This window comes from Anabrus simplex, chromosome 14 (genome assembly GCF_040414725.1).
Source record: "Anabrus simplex isolate iqAnaSimp1 chromosome 14, ASM4041472v1, whole genome shotgun sequence".
NCBI classification, from domain to species: Eukaryota; Metazoa; Arthropoda; class Insecta; order Orthoptera; family Tettigoniidae; genus Anabrus; species Anabrus simplex.
The window spans coordinates 20,941,929-20,961,215 of record NC_090278.1 but is presented as its reverse complement, the minus strand read 5'-3'; the positions used below and the strand labels follow the sequence as shown (position 1 = coordinate 20,961,215).

At 40.7% G+C, this 19,287-nt stretch overlaps 1 protein-coding gene across 1 annotated transcript in view; it reads right to left on the bottom strand.

The window, feature by feature from the left end:
• The window catches only part of LOC136885506 (uncharacterized), a 71,357-nt gene extending 69,991 nt beyond the window's left edge, over positions 1-1,366 (bottom strand). The window contains exon 1 of the mRNA XM_068230264.1: positions 1,255-1,366. The gene's annotated coding sequence lies outside the window, so the exon portion shown is untranslated. The remainder of the gene's footprint in view (positions 1-1,254) is intronic.
• Between the last annotated feature and the right edge of the window lie 17,921 nt (positions 1,367-19,287).

Sequence of the window (19,287 nt, the reverse complement as noted above, 5' to 3'; positions counted from 1 at the left end):
TAACTTATTTATTACTCTGTACAGAATAACATCATCTGCGAAAAGCCTTATTCCTGATTCCACTTCTTTACACATATCATTGATATATATAAGAAAACATAAAGTTCCAATAATACTGCCTTGAAGAATTCCCCTCTTAAATTTTACAGGGACAGATAAAGCTTCACCTACTCTAATTTTCTGAGTTCTATTTTCTAGAAACAGAGCCACCCATTCAGTCACTCTTTTTTCAAGTCAAATTGCACTCTTTTTTTTCCAGTAGTCTCCCACGATCTACCCCATCAAATGCCTTAGATAAGTCAATCGCAATACAGTCCAATTGACCTCCTGAATCCAGGATATCTGCTATATCTTGCTGGAATCCTACAAGTTGGGCTTCAGTGGAATAATCCTTCCCAAACTCAAACTGCCTTCTACCAAACCAGTTATTAATATTGCAAACATGTCTTGTATAATCAGAAAGAATGCTTTCCAAAAGCTTACATACAATGCATGTCAAACTGATTGGCCTGTAATTTTCAGCTTTATGTCTATCACCCTTTCCTTTATATACAGGGGCTACTATAGCAACTCTCCATTCATTTCGTAAAGTTCCTTCATGCAAACAATAATCAAACAAGTACTTAAGAAATGGTACTATATCGCAACCCATGGTCTTTAGTATATCCCCTGAAATCTTATCAATTCCAGCTGCTTTTCTAGTTTTCAACTCTTGCATCTTACTGTAAATGTCATTGCTGTCATAGGTGAATTTTAATACTTCTTTAGTATTAGTCACCTCCTCTATCTGGACATTATCCTTGTAACCAACAATCTCCACATACTGCTGACTTATTGTGGGGTAATGATATGATACAGAAGAATCTACATAACAACACTTATATACCAAAAATTCTATATATTCAGACAATATTACAGATAACCTAAACGGAACAACTCTCAAGAGTTCGAATCCTACTACCATACTTTGCAGCTTACAATGTAAAGAAGAACTCAACATTCTCAGCGTCATTTTTAATTCACAAACAGATGTAAATAACATATCAACAAAATACTTAAAATTATACACTACATCTTGTAAGTTTTTTCTCAAACAACCATCTAAAAATTAAATTTATGAAAATTAAAACCATTAAATATAAAATATATTGGGCCAGAATGCCGAAAATGAGAAGGATTAGTATGAACTTAATACGGTTCTCGATTGAGATCCATAAGTTTCTCAAAAATAAATTATTGAAACTTGAACATTACCGACAAAATGTTAAAGGTTATGAACACAGTGTAAAATGTCAGAAATCTCAATTCCTCAATGAAGATCTGTAACACAAATTAACGGTTAACGTGTACAACTGGCTAATACGTGTCTTGTATGACAACATACCTGCCACTTCGAAACAGAACCGGATATTTTAATGTAGTTTAATCACTTAAAACAAACGCTTGAAGAACAAATATGATTTCTAAGATTCCGTAGAAGAGGCTGAATTTAGAAAAGGATGTATTAACACTGACAACTCCGAAATATACGACACTTATTGTAAAGAGCACTGGGTGTAAAGCCCCGCTATGTCTGACCCAATGAGGACCTGTAACAGAGAAGGAACCTGTCCGAGTAAAACAGATGGGAATACACAAATTCGACATCAGTTGCTTCAGGGGAGAAAAATAATACGACAGCGGGTCCATAAGTCGTAACGTATGTAGACAGCCATGGAAGGAGAGATAAACTGACTGAACTTTATTATTATTATTATTATTATTATTATTATTATTATTATTATTATTATTATTATTATTATTGTTGTTGTTGTTGTTGTTGTTGTTGTTGTTGTTGTTATTATTGCGTGTATGAATACCTCAGCGCCATAGGTGCCGACTTCCCACCTGGAACGGTACGAGTCACTCCAGGTAGAACAACAGAGGGAAGATGAGGGACAGGGAACTGTTGCTGAGATGTGTGGAAGTAGGAGGTAGGGTAAAGGTAGGAAAGGGAAATGTAGAGTACAGGATAGGAAAAGACAGGTGGAACAGGGTCATGGGAAGGAGAAAAGGGAGGAAGAAGTAGCTTCTGCAGCTATCAGGAAAGATAGGGTTGACCAGGAGGGGAGGGGATCAAATGAGGTGGGTAGGGTTGAGGCTCTGGTCATGGGGGATTCCATCGTTAGACACATGGGGAAAGTGTGTGGAGGAAAGGGAACCAGGGTAGAGTGCTATCCAGGAATTAGATTGTGGCAGATGTTGAGGAAAGTAGAAGAGAGGGAGGAGGGGAAGTGTAAGGTGGTAGTGTTTCACGTTGGTACCAACAACGTAAGGCAAGCTGATATAAGTACTGGTACCAACATACCTGGAGATGTGTGGGATCTGATAAATGCAGCATGGGTGAAATTTAAGAAAACGGAGATTGTTATTAGTGGAATGCTTTGTAGGAGGGATACTGACTGGAGGGTGATTGGGGATTTAAATGAGACCATAGAGTGGGTATGTGGGAAACAGGGATTGAAATTTCTATATCCTAATGGGTGGGTAGGAGATAGGGATCTGCGCTCAGATGGCCTTCACTTAAACTGCAGTGGTACGTATAAGTTAGGAAATTTGTTTGGAAGGGTAATAGGGAGGTACATTCAGGGAAACCGGGTGGCCTAGGGAGCGGTGATGAGGGAACAGGGAACTGGAAATCAAGTAGGGGTGACATAATTGAACTGTAGAAGTATTGTAAAGAAAGGAGTAGAATTAAGTAATTTAATAGATATATATTTACCAGATATTGTAATAGGAGTTGAATCATGGCAGAGAAATGATATTATGGATGCAGAAATTTTCTCACGGGAATGGAGTGTGTATCGTAGAGATAGGATAGGAATGGTGGGAGGGGCAGTATTCATTCTGGTGAAAGAAGAATTTGTAAACTATGAAAAAGTTAAAGATGAGACACATGAAATTCTAGGTGTAAGGCTCATTTCTAAAGATAATAGGCAACTTGATGTATTTGGAGTGTACAGACCGGGAAAGGGTAGCACTGACATGGATTCAGAATTATTTGATAAGATAATCAGCTGTGTGGGAAACGACACGGAAAGAAATGTGATTGTAGCGGGAGATCTGAATTTACCAGATGTCAATTGGGAAGGAAATGCGAACGACAGGAAGCATGACCAAAAAATGGCAAATAAGTTAATATGGGAAGGACAGCTGATTCAGAAAGTGATGGAACCAACCAGAGGGAAAAATATCCTGGATGTGGTGCTGATAAAACCAGATGAGCTCTATAGAGAAACTGAAGTAAGAGATGGTATTAGTGTTCATGACGCTGTTTTTGTCATAGTCAAAAATAAATGTGATAGACAGGAAGCTCTTAAAAGTAGGACTATTAGGCAGTACCATATGGCTGATAAAGCAGGCATGAGGCAGTTTCTACAAAGTAACTACGATCGGTGGAAAACGGTAATTAAAATTGTAAACAGACTCTGGGATGGGTTTAAAGCAATTGTTGAGGAATGCAAAAACAGGTTTGTACCTTTAAGGGTGGTAAGGAATGGTAAAGACCCACCTTATTATAATAGAGAAATAAAGAGACTAAGGAGATGCAGACTGGAAAGAAATCAAGTTAGAAATGGCTGTGGAAGTAAGGAGAAATTGAAGGAACTTAATAGAAAATTGAATCTAGCAAAGAAGGCAGCTAAGGATAACATGATGGCAAACATAATTGGCAGTCATACAAATTTTAGTGAAAAATGAAAGGGCATGTAGAGGTATTTTAAGGCAGAAACAGATTCGAAGAAGGACATTCCAGGAATAATTAATGAACAAGGGGAGTGTGTATGTGAGGATCTTCAAAAGGCAGAAGTACCATATTCAGTCAGCAGTATGCAAAGGTTGCTGGTTACACAACACGCGTAGTAAGAGCTCGGTGACTGCCAGTTACTCTAAAACTCTCAACGTAAGCTAACATCTCAGCGGTCGAAGGGAACTCATCATACCTTTGGCTAATCACTGAATGACAAGAACGTTCCCTTCCAACAAACATGCTCAGCAGCAACATCACAAACTCTTACCACATCATAGAAGATGGTCTAATGATGCCTACAAAGACTTTAATATAGCCTACAGCACCAACATTTCCAGCTAATATCAACTCAAAAAGGAACCAGGCCATAAAAAACAACTCTTCAAATCTACAAGCAAATAAATGAAAATCAACAGTTATTAACTGCAAGAACCAACAACCATTACCATTGCTTAACGTTCCATAATTATTTTTTTTTAAACCATACGCCATTTGACAACTAAATGGAATGTATTTTCTGATTTTTATTGTCATTGTAATATCTTTTATAATGTCATAATCCTCAAACAACTGCCATATTTTAGACTCCAATATTATTATTATAATATTATTATTGTCAAATAACAGCATACTACATTTTATATTGTAATAGTTGTCTCCAATATATTTTATACGGCATAGTTTTTAACAGCATTTATAGATAATTTCCAATCAGGTACATGATCTATTCTAAGGTTGAAAATATGGCTGATGATGCCCACTATTAATGGGCGAAACATGTACCATTTCATTATACTAATTTTATGTCAACAATTTTAATAAGGACAATGTCCTAATTCCTTGAAATTATATTGTATTGAATAGGTGGATGAACATTAAAACTTACAAGTGTTATTTAATACAAATATTTTCAATATGGACCTAAAAATGAATTTTATCACATGTAATAAGTGGCATAATCCGAGCTGTCGGCGGAGAGATGGCGTGGAATGACATTAGTAGACGAATAAGTTTCAGTGGCGTTTACAAAAGTAGGAAAGATCACAATATGAAGATAAATTTGGAATTCAAGAGGACAAACTGAGGCAAATATTCATTTGTAGGAAGGGGAGTTAGGGATTGGAATAACTTACCAAGGGAGATGTTCAATAAATTTCCAATTTCTTTGAAATCATTTAGGAAAAGGCTGGGGAAACAACAGATAGGGAATCTGCCATCTGGGCAACTGCCCTAAATGCAGATCAGGGTTGGTTGGTTGGTTGGTTGGTTGGTTGGTTGGTTGGTTGGTTGGTTGGTTGGTTGGTTGGTTGGTTGGTTGGTTGGTTGGTTGGTTGGTTGGTTGGTTGGTTGGTTGGTTGGTTGGTTGGTTGGTTGGTTGGTTGGTTGGTTGGTTGGTTGGTTGGTTGGTTGGTTGGTTGGTTGGTTGGTTGGTTGGTTGGTTGGTTGGTTGGTTGGTTGGTTGGTTGGTTGGTTGGTTGGTTGGTTGGTTGGTTGGTTGGTTGGTTGGTTGGTTGGTTGGTTGGTTGGTTGGTTGGTTGGTTGGTTGGTTGGTTGGTTGGTTGGTTGGTTGGTTGGTTGGTTGGTTGGTTGGTTGGTTGGTTGGTTGGTTGGTTGGTTGGTTGGTTGGTTGGTTGGTTGGTTGGTTGGTTGGTTGGTTGGTTGGTTGGTTGGTTGGTTGGTTGGTTGGTTGGTTGGTTGGTTGGTTGGTTGGTTGGTTGGTTGGTTGGTTGGTTGGTTGGTTGGTTGGTTGGTTGGTTGGTTGGTTGGTTGGTTGGTTGGTTGGTTGGTTGGTTGGTTGGTTGGTTGGTTGGTTGGTTGGTTGGTTGGTTGGTTGGTTGGTTGGTTGGTTGGTTGGTTGGTTGGTTGGTTGGTTGGTTGGTTGGTTGGTTGGTTGGTTGGTTGGTTGGTTGGTTGGTTGGTTGGTTGGTTGGTTGGTTGGTTGGTTGGTTGGTTGGTTGGTTGGTTGGTTGGTTGGTTGGTTGGTTGGTTGGTTGGTTGGTTGGTTGGTTGGTTGGTTGGTTGGTTGGTTGGTTGGTTGGTTGGTTGGTTGGTTGGTTGGTTGGTTGGTTGGTTGGTTGGTTGGTTGGTTGGTTGGTTGGTTGGTTGGTTGGTTGGTTGGTTGGTTGGTTGGTTGGTTGGTTGGTTGGTTGGTTGGTTGGTTGGTTGGTTGGTTGGTTGGTTGGTTGGTTGGTTGGTTGGTTGGTTGGTTGGTTGGTTGGTTGGTTGGTTGGTTGGTTGGTTGGTTGGTTGGTTGGTTGGTTGGTTGGTTGGTTGGTTGGTTGGTTGGTTGGTTGGTTGGTTGGTTGGTTGGTTGGTTGGTTGGTTGGTTGGTTGGTTGGTTGGTTGGTTGGTTGGTTGGTTGGTTGGTTGGTTGGTTGGTTGGTTGGTTGGTTGGTTGGTTGGTTGGTTGGTTGGTTGGTTGGTTGGTTGGTTGGTTGGTTGGTTGGTTGGTTGGTTGGTTGGTTGGTTGGTTGGTTGGTTGGTTGGTTGGTTGGTTGGTTGGTTGGTTGGTTGGTTGGTTGGTTGGTTGGTTGGTTGGTTGGTTGGTTGGTTGGTTGGTTGGTTGGTTGGTTGGTTGGTTGGTTGGTTGGTTGGTTGGTTGGTTGGTTGGTTGGTTGGTTGGTTGGTTGGTTGGTTGGTTGGTTGGTTGGTTGGTTGGTTGGTTGGTTGGTTGGTTGGTTGGTTGGTTGGTTGGTTGGTTGGTTGGTTGGTTGGTTGGTTGGTTGGTTGGTTGGTTGGTTGGTTGGTTGGTTGGTTGGTTGGTTGGTTGGTTGGTTGGTTGGTTGGTTGGTTGGTTGGTTGGTTGGTTGGTTGGTTGGTTGGTTGGTTGGTTGGTTGGTTGGTTGGTTGGTTGGTTGGTTGGTTGGTTGGTTGGTTGGTTGGTTGGTTGGTTGGTTGGTTGGTTGGTTGGTTGGTTGGTTGGTTGGTTGGTTGGTTGGTTGGTTGGTTGGTTGGTTGGTTGGTTGGTTGGTTGGTTGGTTGGTTGGTTGGTTGGTTGGTTGGTTGGTTGGTTGGTTGGTTGGTTGGTTGGTTGGTTGGTTGGTTGGTTGGTTGGTTGGTTGGTTGGTTGGTTGGTTGGTTGGTTGGTTGGTTGGTTGGTTGGTTGGTTGGTTGGTTGGTTGGTTGGTTGGTTGGTTGGTTGGTTGGTTGGTTGGTTGGTTGGTTGGTTGGTTGGTTGGTTGGTTGGTTGGTTGGTTGGTTGGTTGGTTGGTTGGTTGGTTGGTTGGTTGGTTGGTTGGTTGGTTGGTTGGTTGGTTGGTTGGTTGGTTGGTTGGTTGGTTGGTTGGTTGGTTGGTTGGTTGGTTGGTTGGTTGGTTGGTTGGTTGGTTGGTTGGTTGGTTGGTTGGTTGGTTGGTTGGTTGGTTGGTTGGTTGGTTGGTTGGTTGGTTGGTTGGTTGGTTGGTTGGTTGGTTGGTTGGTTGGTTGGTTGGTTGGTTGGTTGGTTGGTTGGTTGGTTGGTTGGTTGGTTGGTTGGTTGGTTGGTTGGTTGGTTGGTTGGTTGGTTGGTTGGTTGGTTGGTTGGTTGGTTGGTTGGTTGGTTGGTTGGTTGGTTGGTTGGTTGGTTGGTTGGTTGGTTGGTTGGTTGGTTGGTTGGTTGGTTGGTTGGTTGGTTGGTTGGTTGGTTGGTTGGTTGGTTGGTTGGAAAGCTGAGGATCGAATCCCCGTCGATGCTGGGTTGGGATTATCATCTCAAAAATCACGCGGCAGCCGGCCCTTATCCCATGGCCTTAGTGGGTCTAGCGACCTCAAATATAGCTGGGTTGAGCTGAAGAAATTATATATTGTAGGTAATAAATAAAATCAATCACTACTGATCTGCATTTAGGGGAGGCTCTCAGGTGGCGGGTACTCTATCTGTTTTCCTAGCCTTTTCGTAAATGATTGCAAAGAAATTGGAAATTTATTGAACGTCTCCCTTGGTAAGTTATTCCTATTCCTAACTCCCCTTTCCATAAACGAATATTTGCCCCAAGTCGTCCTCTTGGATTCCAACTTCACCTTCATATTTTGATCTTTCCTACTTTTAAAGACACCACTCAAACTTATTCGTCTACTGATGTACTCCCACACCATCTCTCCACTGACAGCTCGGAACATACCACTTCGTCGAGCAGCTCGTTCCCTTTCTCTCAAGTCTTCCCAGCTCAAACATTGCAACATATTTGTAACGCTACTCTTTTGCAATCCTCGTGAGGGTCTCATACACTGGAACCATACTCTAGTTGGGGTCTTACCAGAGACAAATACGCTCCCTCCTTTACATTCTTACTACAACCCCTAAATATACTCATAACCATGTGCAGAGATATGTACCCTTTATTTACAATCATATTTATGTGACTACCCCAACGAAGATCTTTCCTTATATAAATACCTATGTATTTACAATGATCACGAAAGGGAACTTTCACCCCATCAATGCAGTAATTAAAACTGAGAGGACTTTTCCTATTTGTGAAACTCACAACCTGACTTTTATCTCCGTTTATCATCATACGATTGCCTACTGTCCATCTCACAACATTATCGAGGAAATGTTGCAGTTGTTCATAATCTTGTAACTTATTCATTACTCTGCACAGAATAACATCATCTGAAAAATAGCCTTATCTCTGATTCCATTCCTTTACACATATTATTGATATATATATAAGAAAACGTGAAGGTCCAATAATAGTGCCTTGAGGAATTCCCTTCTTAACCCTCTACTGCATACTGTTGCCTTTTGGCAACAAATAACTTTTCACCTGTATAAATGGATAAATATTGTAGACAGATGTAGTTTTACGGCACACCTTCAACTGTACAATCAATTAAATATATATATCCCAGTGATGCCTTGTTTTTTTTTACATAACATAAGTCAAAACAGCCCTACAACCAAAGGTACTCCTTCCACCCCGTCAACATCCACGCGAACCAACCACCGTTTATTTTACGTGGGCCCTCCCCATCACATTACCACAGGCTTCAGGAGTACCTCTGGCTCAACCTCAAAGACATTACCGACCTACGGTTCTGCAAGTTGTACTTGCGCCTTGCAGTACGTACCCATGGCCAGTAGGTAGTAATGTTCGGTCTTTGAATGTTAAAAGCTTAGCGTAAAATCGTGAAAAATCGTATATATATTCAACTATGGCAATCCACATCACATATGAGTGTTAAGTTATAGCGTAAAATCGTGAAAAATCGTATATATATTCAACTATGGCAATCCACATCACATATGAGTGTTAAGTTATTAGCCCCAGTTAAGAATTGCTGGTACGTCTAATACACTGAACGTGTACCCTTTATTTACAATCATATTTATGTGACTACCCCAACGAAGATCTTTCCTTATATAAATACCTATCTATTTACAATGATCACGAAAGGGAACTTTCACCCCATCAATGCAGTAATTAAAACTGAGAGGACTTTTCCTATTTGTGAAACTCACAACCTGACTTTTATCTCCGTTTATCATCATACCATTGCCTACTGTCCATCTCACAACATTATCGAGGAAATGTTGCAGTTGTTCATAATCTTGTAACTTATTCATTACTCTGCACAGAATAACATCATCTGCAAAATAGCCTTATCTCTGATTCCATTCCTTTACACATATTATTGATATATATATATATATATATATATAAGAAAACGTGAAGGTCCAATAATAGTGCCTTGAGGAATTCCCTTCTTAATTATTACAGGGACAGGTAAAGCTTGGCCTACTCTAATTCTCTGAGTTCTATTCTTCTGAAAGAGAGCAACCCAATCTGTCACTCATTTGTCAAGTCCAAGTGCACTCATTTTTGCCAGTAGTCTCCCATGATCTACCCTATCAAATGCCTTAGACAGGTCAATCGTGATACAGTCCAATTGACCTCCTGAATCCAGGATATCTGCTATACCTTTCTGGAGTCCTACAAGTTAGGCTTCAGTGGAATAACCTTTCCTAAACCCAAACTGCCTTCTATCAAACCGGTTATTAATTTTGCAAACATGTCTTATATAATCAGAAGGAATACCGTACTTTCCCAAAGCTTACATGCAATGCATGTCAAACTGATTGGCCTGTAATTTTCAGCTTTATATCTATCACCCTTACCTTTATATACAGGGGCTACTATAGCAACTCTCCATTCATTTGGTAAAGTTCATTCATGCAAACAATAATCAAACAAGTGCTTCAGACATGATACTAAATTCCAACCCATTGTCTTTATTATGTCCCCCAAAAACCTTATCAATTCCAGCTGCTTTTCTAGTTTTCTAATTTTATATCTTATTGTAAATGTCATTGTTGTCATAGGTAAATTTTAATACTTCTTTAGTATTAGTCACCTTCTCTATCTGGACATTATCCCTGTAACTAACTGTCTTTACATATTGCTGATTGAATACTTCTACCTATTGGTGATCCTCACATACACACTCCCCTCGGTCATTAATGATTCCTGGAATGTCCTTCTGGGAACCTGTTTCTGCCTTAAAGTACCTATATATACTCTTCCATTTTTCACTAAAATTTGTATGGCTGCCAATTCTGCTTGCCATCATGTTATCCTTAGCTGACTTCTTTGCTAGATTCAATTTCCTTGTAACTTCCTTCAATTTCTTCTTTCTTCCACAGCCATTCCTAACTCTATTTCCTTCCGACCTGCACCTGCTTCTTAGTCTCCTGACTTCTCTATTATAATACGGTAGATCTTTACCATTCTTTACCACTTTAAAGGTACAAACCTTTTTTACTTTCCTCAACAATTGCATTAAACCCATCCCAGAGTCTGTTTACATTTTTATTTACCATTTTCCACTGATCATAGTTACTTATTAAAAACTTCCTCATGCCTGTTTTATCAGCCATATGGTACTGCCTAATAGCACTAATTTTAATCTCTTCCTTTCTTTCACATTTATTTTTAATTACCACAAAAACAGCTTTATGATCACTAATACCACCTATTACTTTGGTTTCTCTATAGAGCTCATCTGGTTTTACCAGCACCAAATCCAGGATTCAATCACTTATGTGCCCGTAACGAACACACTTCCGATCCTCAGAGAGCAGGTAGGCAGCCAAAAGGGAAAGTCAAGGACAACGAGGGCTAAGGGTTATCATTAGGGAGTTGGTCGTGGTGGGGTGGTTCGAGTCACTGCAGGAAGATCAGCAGAGGGAAGTGTTACAGAGGAGCGGTGGGGCAAGAGGAAAGGGAAACGTAGAGTAGTAGTAGGAGGAAGAAGTGACTGGGAGAGGGTGGGGTTGAAGCTCTGGTCAGGCAGTAGTGGCGAGTGCGTCTGTTCCCCCCCTCCACTTTGTGGAGAAAACGTTATATTTTTAATCCATTTTAGCCGGCTGAAGCTAGGAATTATTAAAACAAACCCTGTTGTCATATCAGCTAATACATTCCGCATTTTCTTAAAATTATTAACGGTAATACAAATAAAATGTCCTTTTGTTGGGGCTAACCGATTCATATAGCATCACAGCAACTAGTGGACACTTTGCATGTGCCGTGAGAAAGGGTAATCAAGGTCATGCCACTGAGGCTTGCCGCCCACATTCGTCAGTCAAGCAGTGTCTTTAATAATTATTTAATATTATTGGCTTTTGATCGCATTAACTACTCTTGCGGTTTTCAGAAACGCCGAGGTGCCGGATTTTAGTCGCGCAGGAGTTCCTTCTCGTGCCAATAAATCTACAGACACGAGGCTGACGTATTTGAGCACCTTCAGACACCACCGGACTGAGCCAGGATTGAACCTGCCAAGCTGGGGTCAGAAGGCCACTGAGCCACTCAGGCTGGCGCAGTCTCTTTAGTGTCTGTTGGTGTGTGGTCAACTACTAAAAGAATTTTAACTGCATAATCACACCGCACTTCTATTTAATTGTAATGTGTAATATTGTTCCATTGGTGAAAATTTTATTTTATAGTATTTGAATCAAAATCTGAATCTATTATTAGCATCGTTAAGTTGGTAGATTGTCAACCTTTACCTCTCCATGGAAGTTCGCTCCGAGAGCACAAAAACATACCATTTTTTAAGTTTTGATTACCCCCCCCCCTCCCACTAAACGCCGCTACTGTGGTCAGGCACGTGGAGGAAATGGAACCAGAATGAAGTATTATGGCAGGTGTAGAGGAAAATGGAAATGCGGCAGGGGGATACGTAGAAGGTGGTAATTTTTAATGTAATGCAAGCAGAAGATTTGTGGCATCTAATTACTGCAGAATAGAAGAAGTTAAATGGAAGTGGAGGTGGGTTACCGTGTAGGAGAGGTAATGAATGGAGCAATGAGCTAGAATAACATAGAGGGGCTGTATGCCTGACATCAGCGCTCCCTGCTGGAGCAAGCTCATAAAAGGCAGCCATGTTAAAGGTTGTCAAAACAAAGCTTGTTGGCGCAAGGCGACAGGGAGGTAATGCCTGGCAGTTTAATTTCGTAGGTTTTTGTAAGTTTTAGGAGTGAAAAGAAGGATGCCAGCGTACAAATCGGAAAGTGATTAGAGGGCGGCGGTGTATATGCATGAAAACTGAAAGAAAAAGCTAGAAAGTGGTAAGTCTTTTCATGCTCACTGAGCGAATTTCCACATAGAAGTAAAGGTTTTGACAATAATAGTGTCTGAGATGTTGATTTGATACTAGACTATAGAAACAAACTTTCACCAAAGGAACAATATGCAAATGCATTACAATTAAACAGAAGTACTGTGTGTTTTTGTAATTAACTTCTTTTAGTATTTGACTACTCAGAAACTAACAGACACCAAGGAGACTGCCAGATGGACAAATATACCCCTGCTACCCTTCCTCAACGCACACGCAAAGTCTCCTCTACTTGCTGTTAGCCGCAACGAATGCTATTTTGTGCAATAGTGGGAAGGTTATATTTTTTAAGATGCCTTTCCCCCAATTTATTTTAATTGTTATAGAAATAGGTATTTGATGTACGATTTTCCCCTCTGGTTATTCTGCTGTCCTTTCCCTTGTGGCCATTACCAACCTCCCGTCTCCTGCTAAACCATACCAGTGGCTAAAAAATTTCCACGCCGCTGGCCCCTCAGCCTCACCAACAAGATCGTACCCTAAAATCATATGTCACCAACAAATTCTGCCGCCGAGATCTTACTGTTTCAGTGCCCAGCAGCCATTTGGCGCCGTACTGCCACCGAGATGGGGTACGGGCCCACTCCACTCCCGTGATGTCTTCCTGTGTACGGCGCGCCGGAGTCCATCTCCCGGCAAAGGCTGATGTGCGGCGCACCAACCGCCAGCTTATCTGGGGACTGTAAATACACTTCGCATCTGCGGCGTCCTTCACCATGACTACTCCCCTCATAGTAGCGGGAGAGGTGTACCTCAGGGTACTTGAGGGGTCCAGGTGACCTCGACTGGACATCGGCAGCGGGGCAGGTCTTGCCGTCAAAATTAGCCGCATGTATTTAGCATTATACAGCAACAAAGACACTCTAAAGCAGGAATTCAAATAATTTCAAATTATCAACCACAAAAAATCTTGGAAATTTTCTTGGAAAATAATGTTCTTCTGAATTCTTCTGTGTCACCCCTTTGAAGGACATTTGGGGGGGAGGTCTGTACCGGGTGGTACACCCCTACGCCGCATTTTTAAATCTTGCGCCAATAAATCCTCCTCTACAGGAGAAACTCTGAACTTTAAAAACTGGATCAATTCATAAGTTTTCTCAGGAGATGTCACTACCGTAAATTTTGCGATTACGAAGTTGTCAGTACTGTGTGGATTTCACCTTATTTTGTTATCCATTGATCAAGAAGTGTGGACATTCTCTTATAGATGTCTCTACAAAAAACTATGATCATGCACCCCGGTGCGAAGTTAAGGAACCTTTTTTTAAAAAAATTTTACCCATAAGTTTAGTCCTTACTAAATTACGTTCTTTCTTTTGTGGGTTGGCAATATTAATCTTTCTTTCTGCCAGTTTTGAACTTAGCCAATCCAGAATATCTGTAATAAATTTTAGACCAATCGTGTCTTTCTTCTTCGATTTAGATGTGTAACTTTAAGCTACCCAATAAAATTGAGTGTTTGTGGCTGTTTTATTTATGAAAGGTCTCGAACTTTCCCCGAGGGTATCACAACTGCCGATTTTCTTGCCTCTCGGCCACTTCATCAACATCTAACCTAGTGTATGGACGTGTAGCAGGGGGCGGGTAGCGCCTCTTCCTTCGGGCAGCAACTCCTCAGAATGGTAATGGCCGTTTAATGTCTTTATTTCTTCCTAGCTCAGCAGTTTAACCCACGGGGAAGGTCCAAAACCTTTACTACGTAACCTATCTTCAAACATGTAATTTTCCGTCGTTTTTGTAAAACTTCATACATCTTTAACTGTAATTCAGGGATAGGGAGTGATTTACCCTCTTGAGCTCCCCTTCATATTGGTTTGAGGTGACTACGTTTTGTAATTGGTTTTCTTCCCTTCTGTTATGTCTTAAATTTTCCTTATACGAGTCACCTCCATTGTTTGGGAATAGCCCCTGTTTCATCAGCCTAGTGCCTCTTAGCTTTTAAGAAGTTTCATTTAGGGATGTCCGACTCATTGGCTGAATGGTCAGCGTACTGGCCTTCGGTTCAGAGGGTCCCGGGTTCGATTCCCGGCCGGGTCGGGGATTTTAACCTTAATTGGTTAATTCCAATGGCCCGGGGGCTGGATGTTTGTGCTGTCCCCAACATCCCTGCAACTCACACACCACACATAACACTACCCTCCACCACAATAACACGCAGTTACCTACACATGGGAGATGCCGCCCACCCTCATCGGAGGGTCTGCCTTACAAGGGCTACACCCGGCTAGAAATAGCCACACGAAATTAAAAAAAATTTGGGATGCAAGTACACGCCTCCATTCATTCTTGTATTTTGGGTCATTTACTTAACCTGTTATTTTCTGCTAAGGCCCAGTAGGTTGGGTAAAAGATACCCCTGTTTCCTTGAGGACAATTATTGGTAAAGTCTGTTATGGCCTTTAATAGGCTGAGAAAATTGAGATTGGGTCAGCTCTTTCATTTGTGGTAAAAGTGCCTCAGAGAGGCTTGATATTAAAAGTTGGGAGTAAATGCTCCATGTATTGAGAGGATTTCTGCCCTTTGGTTAAGATGTGTTGTGTGAGCTGAGAGCTCAGGAAATGTAAAGTGAGGGCTTGAAGCCCAAGTTCTGTTTCTACCACCAATCTTGTTTTTCCTAGACTTAAATTTTGTTACTGGTACCTTGTTACTTGTTGTTTCTTTTAAAAGAGAGAAAAAAACCTTTGTTACAGTTTTAAATTAACTTTGATTTTGTAGTTAGACCCGTTCACCCTGGTTCCTTCTTTCATCTCTGCTAATCCACCAAACCATGGTAATAATAATAATAATAATAATAATAATAATAATAATAATAATAATAATAAAATAATTAATAATTAATAATAATCATAAATTAATTAATAGCCAGCTGTCTTCTTGAGGAACCCTAACCTCACTTTGAAGGACAATAGAGCGTCGCTAACCTCACTGCTACCATCTTTACGGCGGTAAACCTCAAGGCTGCCACCTTATGCATGTTATAGCGCGGAATTTAAGATCCAACAACGGAACATTGTTATCTCACTCTTGTCATCTTTACGGTAGTAAAACTCAAGGGCTGCCACCTTATGCATGTTGTAGCGCGGAATTTATAATCCAACAACAGAACATTGCTGAACTCTCTGCTATCATCTTGAAAAGTTCAGTGTTCCAAACACTACTTCGAAAAACGTAACTCATCGCACCTCGGGGATTTTATTAGGTAAGACGTAACACCTAGGTTCCATTCCTTGTTCTGAACATGAAACCATTTACAAATAAAGATTAATTTTCTACACTTAACAAAGCACAAGGGTTCTTGCTGATAGCGATCGATGAGGTTGTTGCTCCTTTAGCCCTTTAGCCCATTAGCCCTTCAGCCCTTTAGCACTTTTGCGCATTAGCCCTTTAGCCCATTAGCCCTTGAGCCAAGGAATGTGCGGTAAACTAATCTTCTTAGAACAAAGACACCCCCTGACATGTTCTAAACACATGTTGTATCGAGTACAGTGTTCGGTTCTACTTATTTAGTGTTCTAAACACTTCAATCAATGTCCCGATCACATGGTAAAGTTAACGGCATAGAGTGCAGTTTTCGATTCCGGCCTTGTTACGATTCTTCTGTGATTTGCAAGTCTAAACATGCTTAATGACGTCATCACTGCAGCACGCGCTTACTCTAGCTATTCCGATGCAGGTTTAAACTTGTTCGATAGAGCTATGCCTTGACATAAGAGGAGGCCTTAACAGCTTATGTATAGCCGCTATTGTCTAAAGCCGCTGTGAAGAAAAAGCACGTCGAATTTTTCAAATTACCTGCCACCACATATCAAAGGTATGAGGTTTAGTGCTGTAAAAATACCTGCACGATGCAAAGCTAGCTTTCTTCATCAGAGCAGCCACCATCTTGTGTAAGCACCTCTAGGCCGTATCATAAGCAGCTGTGTATAGTGATCGTCTTGTCGCTGCTACCTCACGCAAGCACCCCTAGGGCGTCTCATAAGAGCAGCAGCCATCTTGTGCAGGCGCTCTTAAGCTGTCTCATAAGAAGCTATGTATAGCCGCCATCTTGTAGAAATAGATAGCTGCCAATGCCAAACGGTCTAAGTAGGAATCCAACCGTCGATCTCATCATTAGACTATGTTTTTCTTATGCTATGATCCTGATACTGCAAAACTAGGTATCAGGTGGAAAAATTTTGTCGGATTTCGAGACATTTAACATTATGCATTTAAGCCCCAAATGTAATGAATCGAACCTGCACGGTACGTTATACTCTCTACCATAGCTAGACCTGATCATGTTACGAAGACTTGCTTCATTACAAGCTGAAACAGAGCTAATGCCAAAGGGCCTAAGTTAGAACCGAACCGTTGATCTCATCATTAGACTATGTTTTACTTGTTCCCCATACTGCGAACCGAGGTATTGGGTAGAAAATGTTTGTCCGTTTTGCTCTACGATGCACCGTTTTCGAGATATTTAACATTTGTTTATCTCACGTTAGTGAGGTTAAGTTGGTAGCACTAAGGTTTAGGCCCGCCAAGATGGCAGCACTGCCGATGACAGGTGACGAATTTTATATCTACTACGATAAAGAGGGCAGCACAGTGCTCTGTGGTTTAAAGATGGCGGATGACAGCTGTCAAAAAGCACGTGGATTTGTTTATCTCACGCTAGTGAGGTTAAGTTGGTAGCACTAAGGTTTAGGCCCGCCAAGATGGCATCACTGCCGATGACAGGTGATGAATTTTACATCTACTACGATAAAGAGGGCAGCACAGTGCTCTGTGGTTTAAAGATGGCGGATGACAGCTGTCAAAAAGCACGTGGCTTTGTTTACCACACGCTAGTTAGGTTAAGTTGGTACCACTAAGGTTTAGACCCGTCAAGATGGCAGTACTGAGGTTAGCGATGCGTTGTTGTCTGTCAAAAAGCACGTGGCTGTCAAAAAACACGTGGCTTTGTTTACCTCGCGCTAGTTAGGTTAAGTTGTCACTACTGAGGTTTAGGCCCGTCAAGATGGCAGCAGTGAGGTTAGCGATGCGTTGTTGTCTGTCAAAAAGCACGTGGCTGTCAAAAAACACGTGGCTTTGTTTACCTCACGCTAGTTAGGTTAAGTTGGCACTACTGAGGTTTAGGTCCGTCAAGATGGCAGCAGTGAGGTTAGCGATGCGTTGTTGTCGATGACAGCTGTCAAAAAGCACGTGGCTTTGTTTACAAATTCAAATATCCCGCCAAAATTCAAATTTCACGCCAAAAATTCAAATTTTCCGCCAGAATTCAAATTTCCCGCGGGAGGAGGCGCCAGAACCATCCAGTTATACTACTCAAATGCTAAAGGTAAACATTCTAAAACTACACCTAGCAAACCAATAAAATGGCAGCTACAAGAGAGGTTTTAAATGTGTGTATGTTGCCTAAAAAATTTCCAGAATTCTTCAAGTAAGTGAATTTATTATCTCATAGGAATATGTATATAATGATGTAATGATAAAATATTATTTCAAAATTGTTATTTTTATCAGTGACATAACAGAGTAACGCAAGTGTGTATCCTGTTTTCAAACTTTTAATGCAGTAGAGTTTTTGGACTGTAGGTGTGCCATTGGACTATTTGCTAATTAAATTTCCTGTCACACCTTCGTTGGTTACTGTGTTGAACGATCTTTGATAATCCCTGGAAAATGATTGTATAAGCTCGGCTTTGTGCTCTTAGCCGCTTCCTTCCACTTCCTAGGCCTTTCCTCTCCCATCGTCGCCATAAGACATATCTGTGTTGGTGCGACGTAAAACAAAATAGAAAAAAAAAATTTCACACACAAGATGAATATTACTATTTTTGGATGGAGTTATTTTAGCTCTGTTCTCCCTAAACGTATCTTGTGCAGAGACACTCTCGAACCAGCAATGTGACAAGCCTTTTGTCTATTATATTATATCTCACCTTTGACGCGGTGTTATCCTGACTCATTTCAGCAGTTTACAAATATCATGCAGCACTTAAATGACTTCTTTCCATATGTGTAAGAGATTTGCTGTGTCAGTTTGGTACTGAATTACATAAGAACAGGTCTTGGGATTCATAAATTTTCCTAATTGCTGACTTGTGCAAAGACACATATTCCTGAGCTTACCAATTTGCGATGAGGTTACCTTCCATTTGTTGAGAGACACGTCACCACGGGGTATATAATTAGTAATGAGGTTAACTTCCATTTGTGTAGGGACACATTGTCCTGAACTAACCACATCCTGCTACGGTTCCCCTTCACTTGTAGAGTGTCGAGTGTCACATGGCCCTGAGCTGACCACTTTATGCCACTCCCCCATGTTCTTCCTATCTATAAACTTGATCAGGGTGAAAATATATTGATTGATCTGATCATCTGCTATCCATGACGGATGTAAGCAGAAATATGAATTGTGAAATTCTATTCAGCTTAGAATACACCGGTCCATAAAATTTCACTGGATTTACAAAGTGTCACTCCCGAATTCTGAAAGTTTTCTTTTGTTGAGTTATATATTTTTATTTAACCCATATATGCCCAACTTTTTTTTTTTCGTTTTGAACATCTTCTATCTTCACATAAAATGGTCAAATGGATGCACTAATGTTGTAAAAAATGAAAAATAAATTGTTTCCTATTCCAGTCGTGAGGAAAGTGCCGCCCCATAAATGGGGCGGTGGGCATGGGAGGGTACATGTAAAGCAAATTACTTTCCCTTTTGACTAGAAGTTTACTACGTTCACACATTCAATTACATCACAAGAAATACAAATACAAAATATAAAACTCGTCAAATAAACAAAGAATAGTGTTCCAAGTTAGAGAGATTGTTAAATTATTTCCATTTGTTACCATTATACACGTAAAAACATAAGAACGTTTGATGGAAAACACTTGCTTTATGTCAC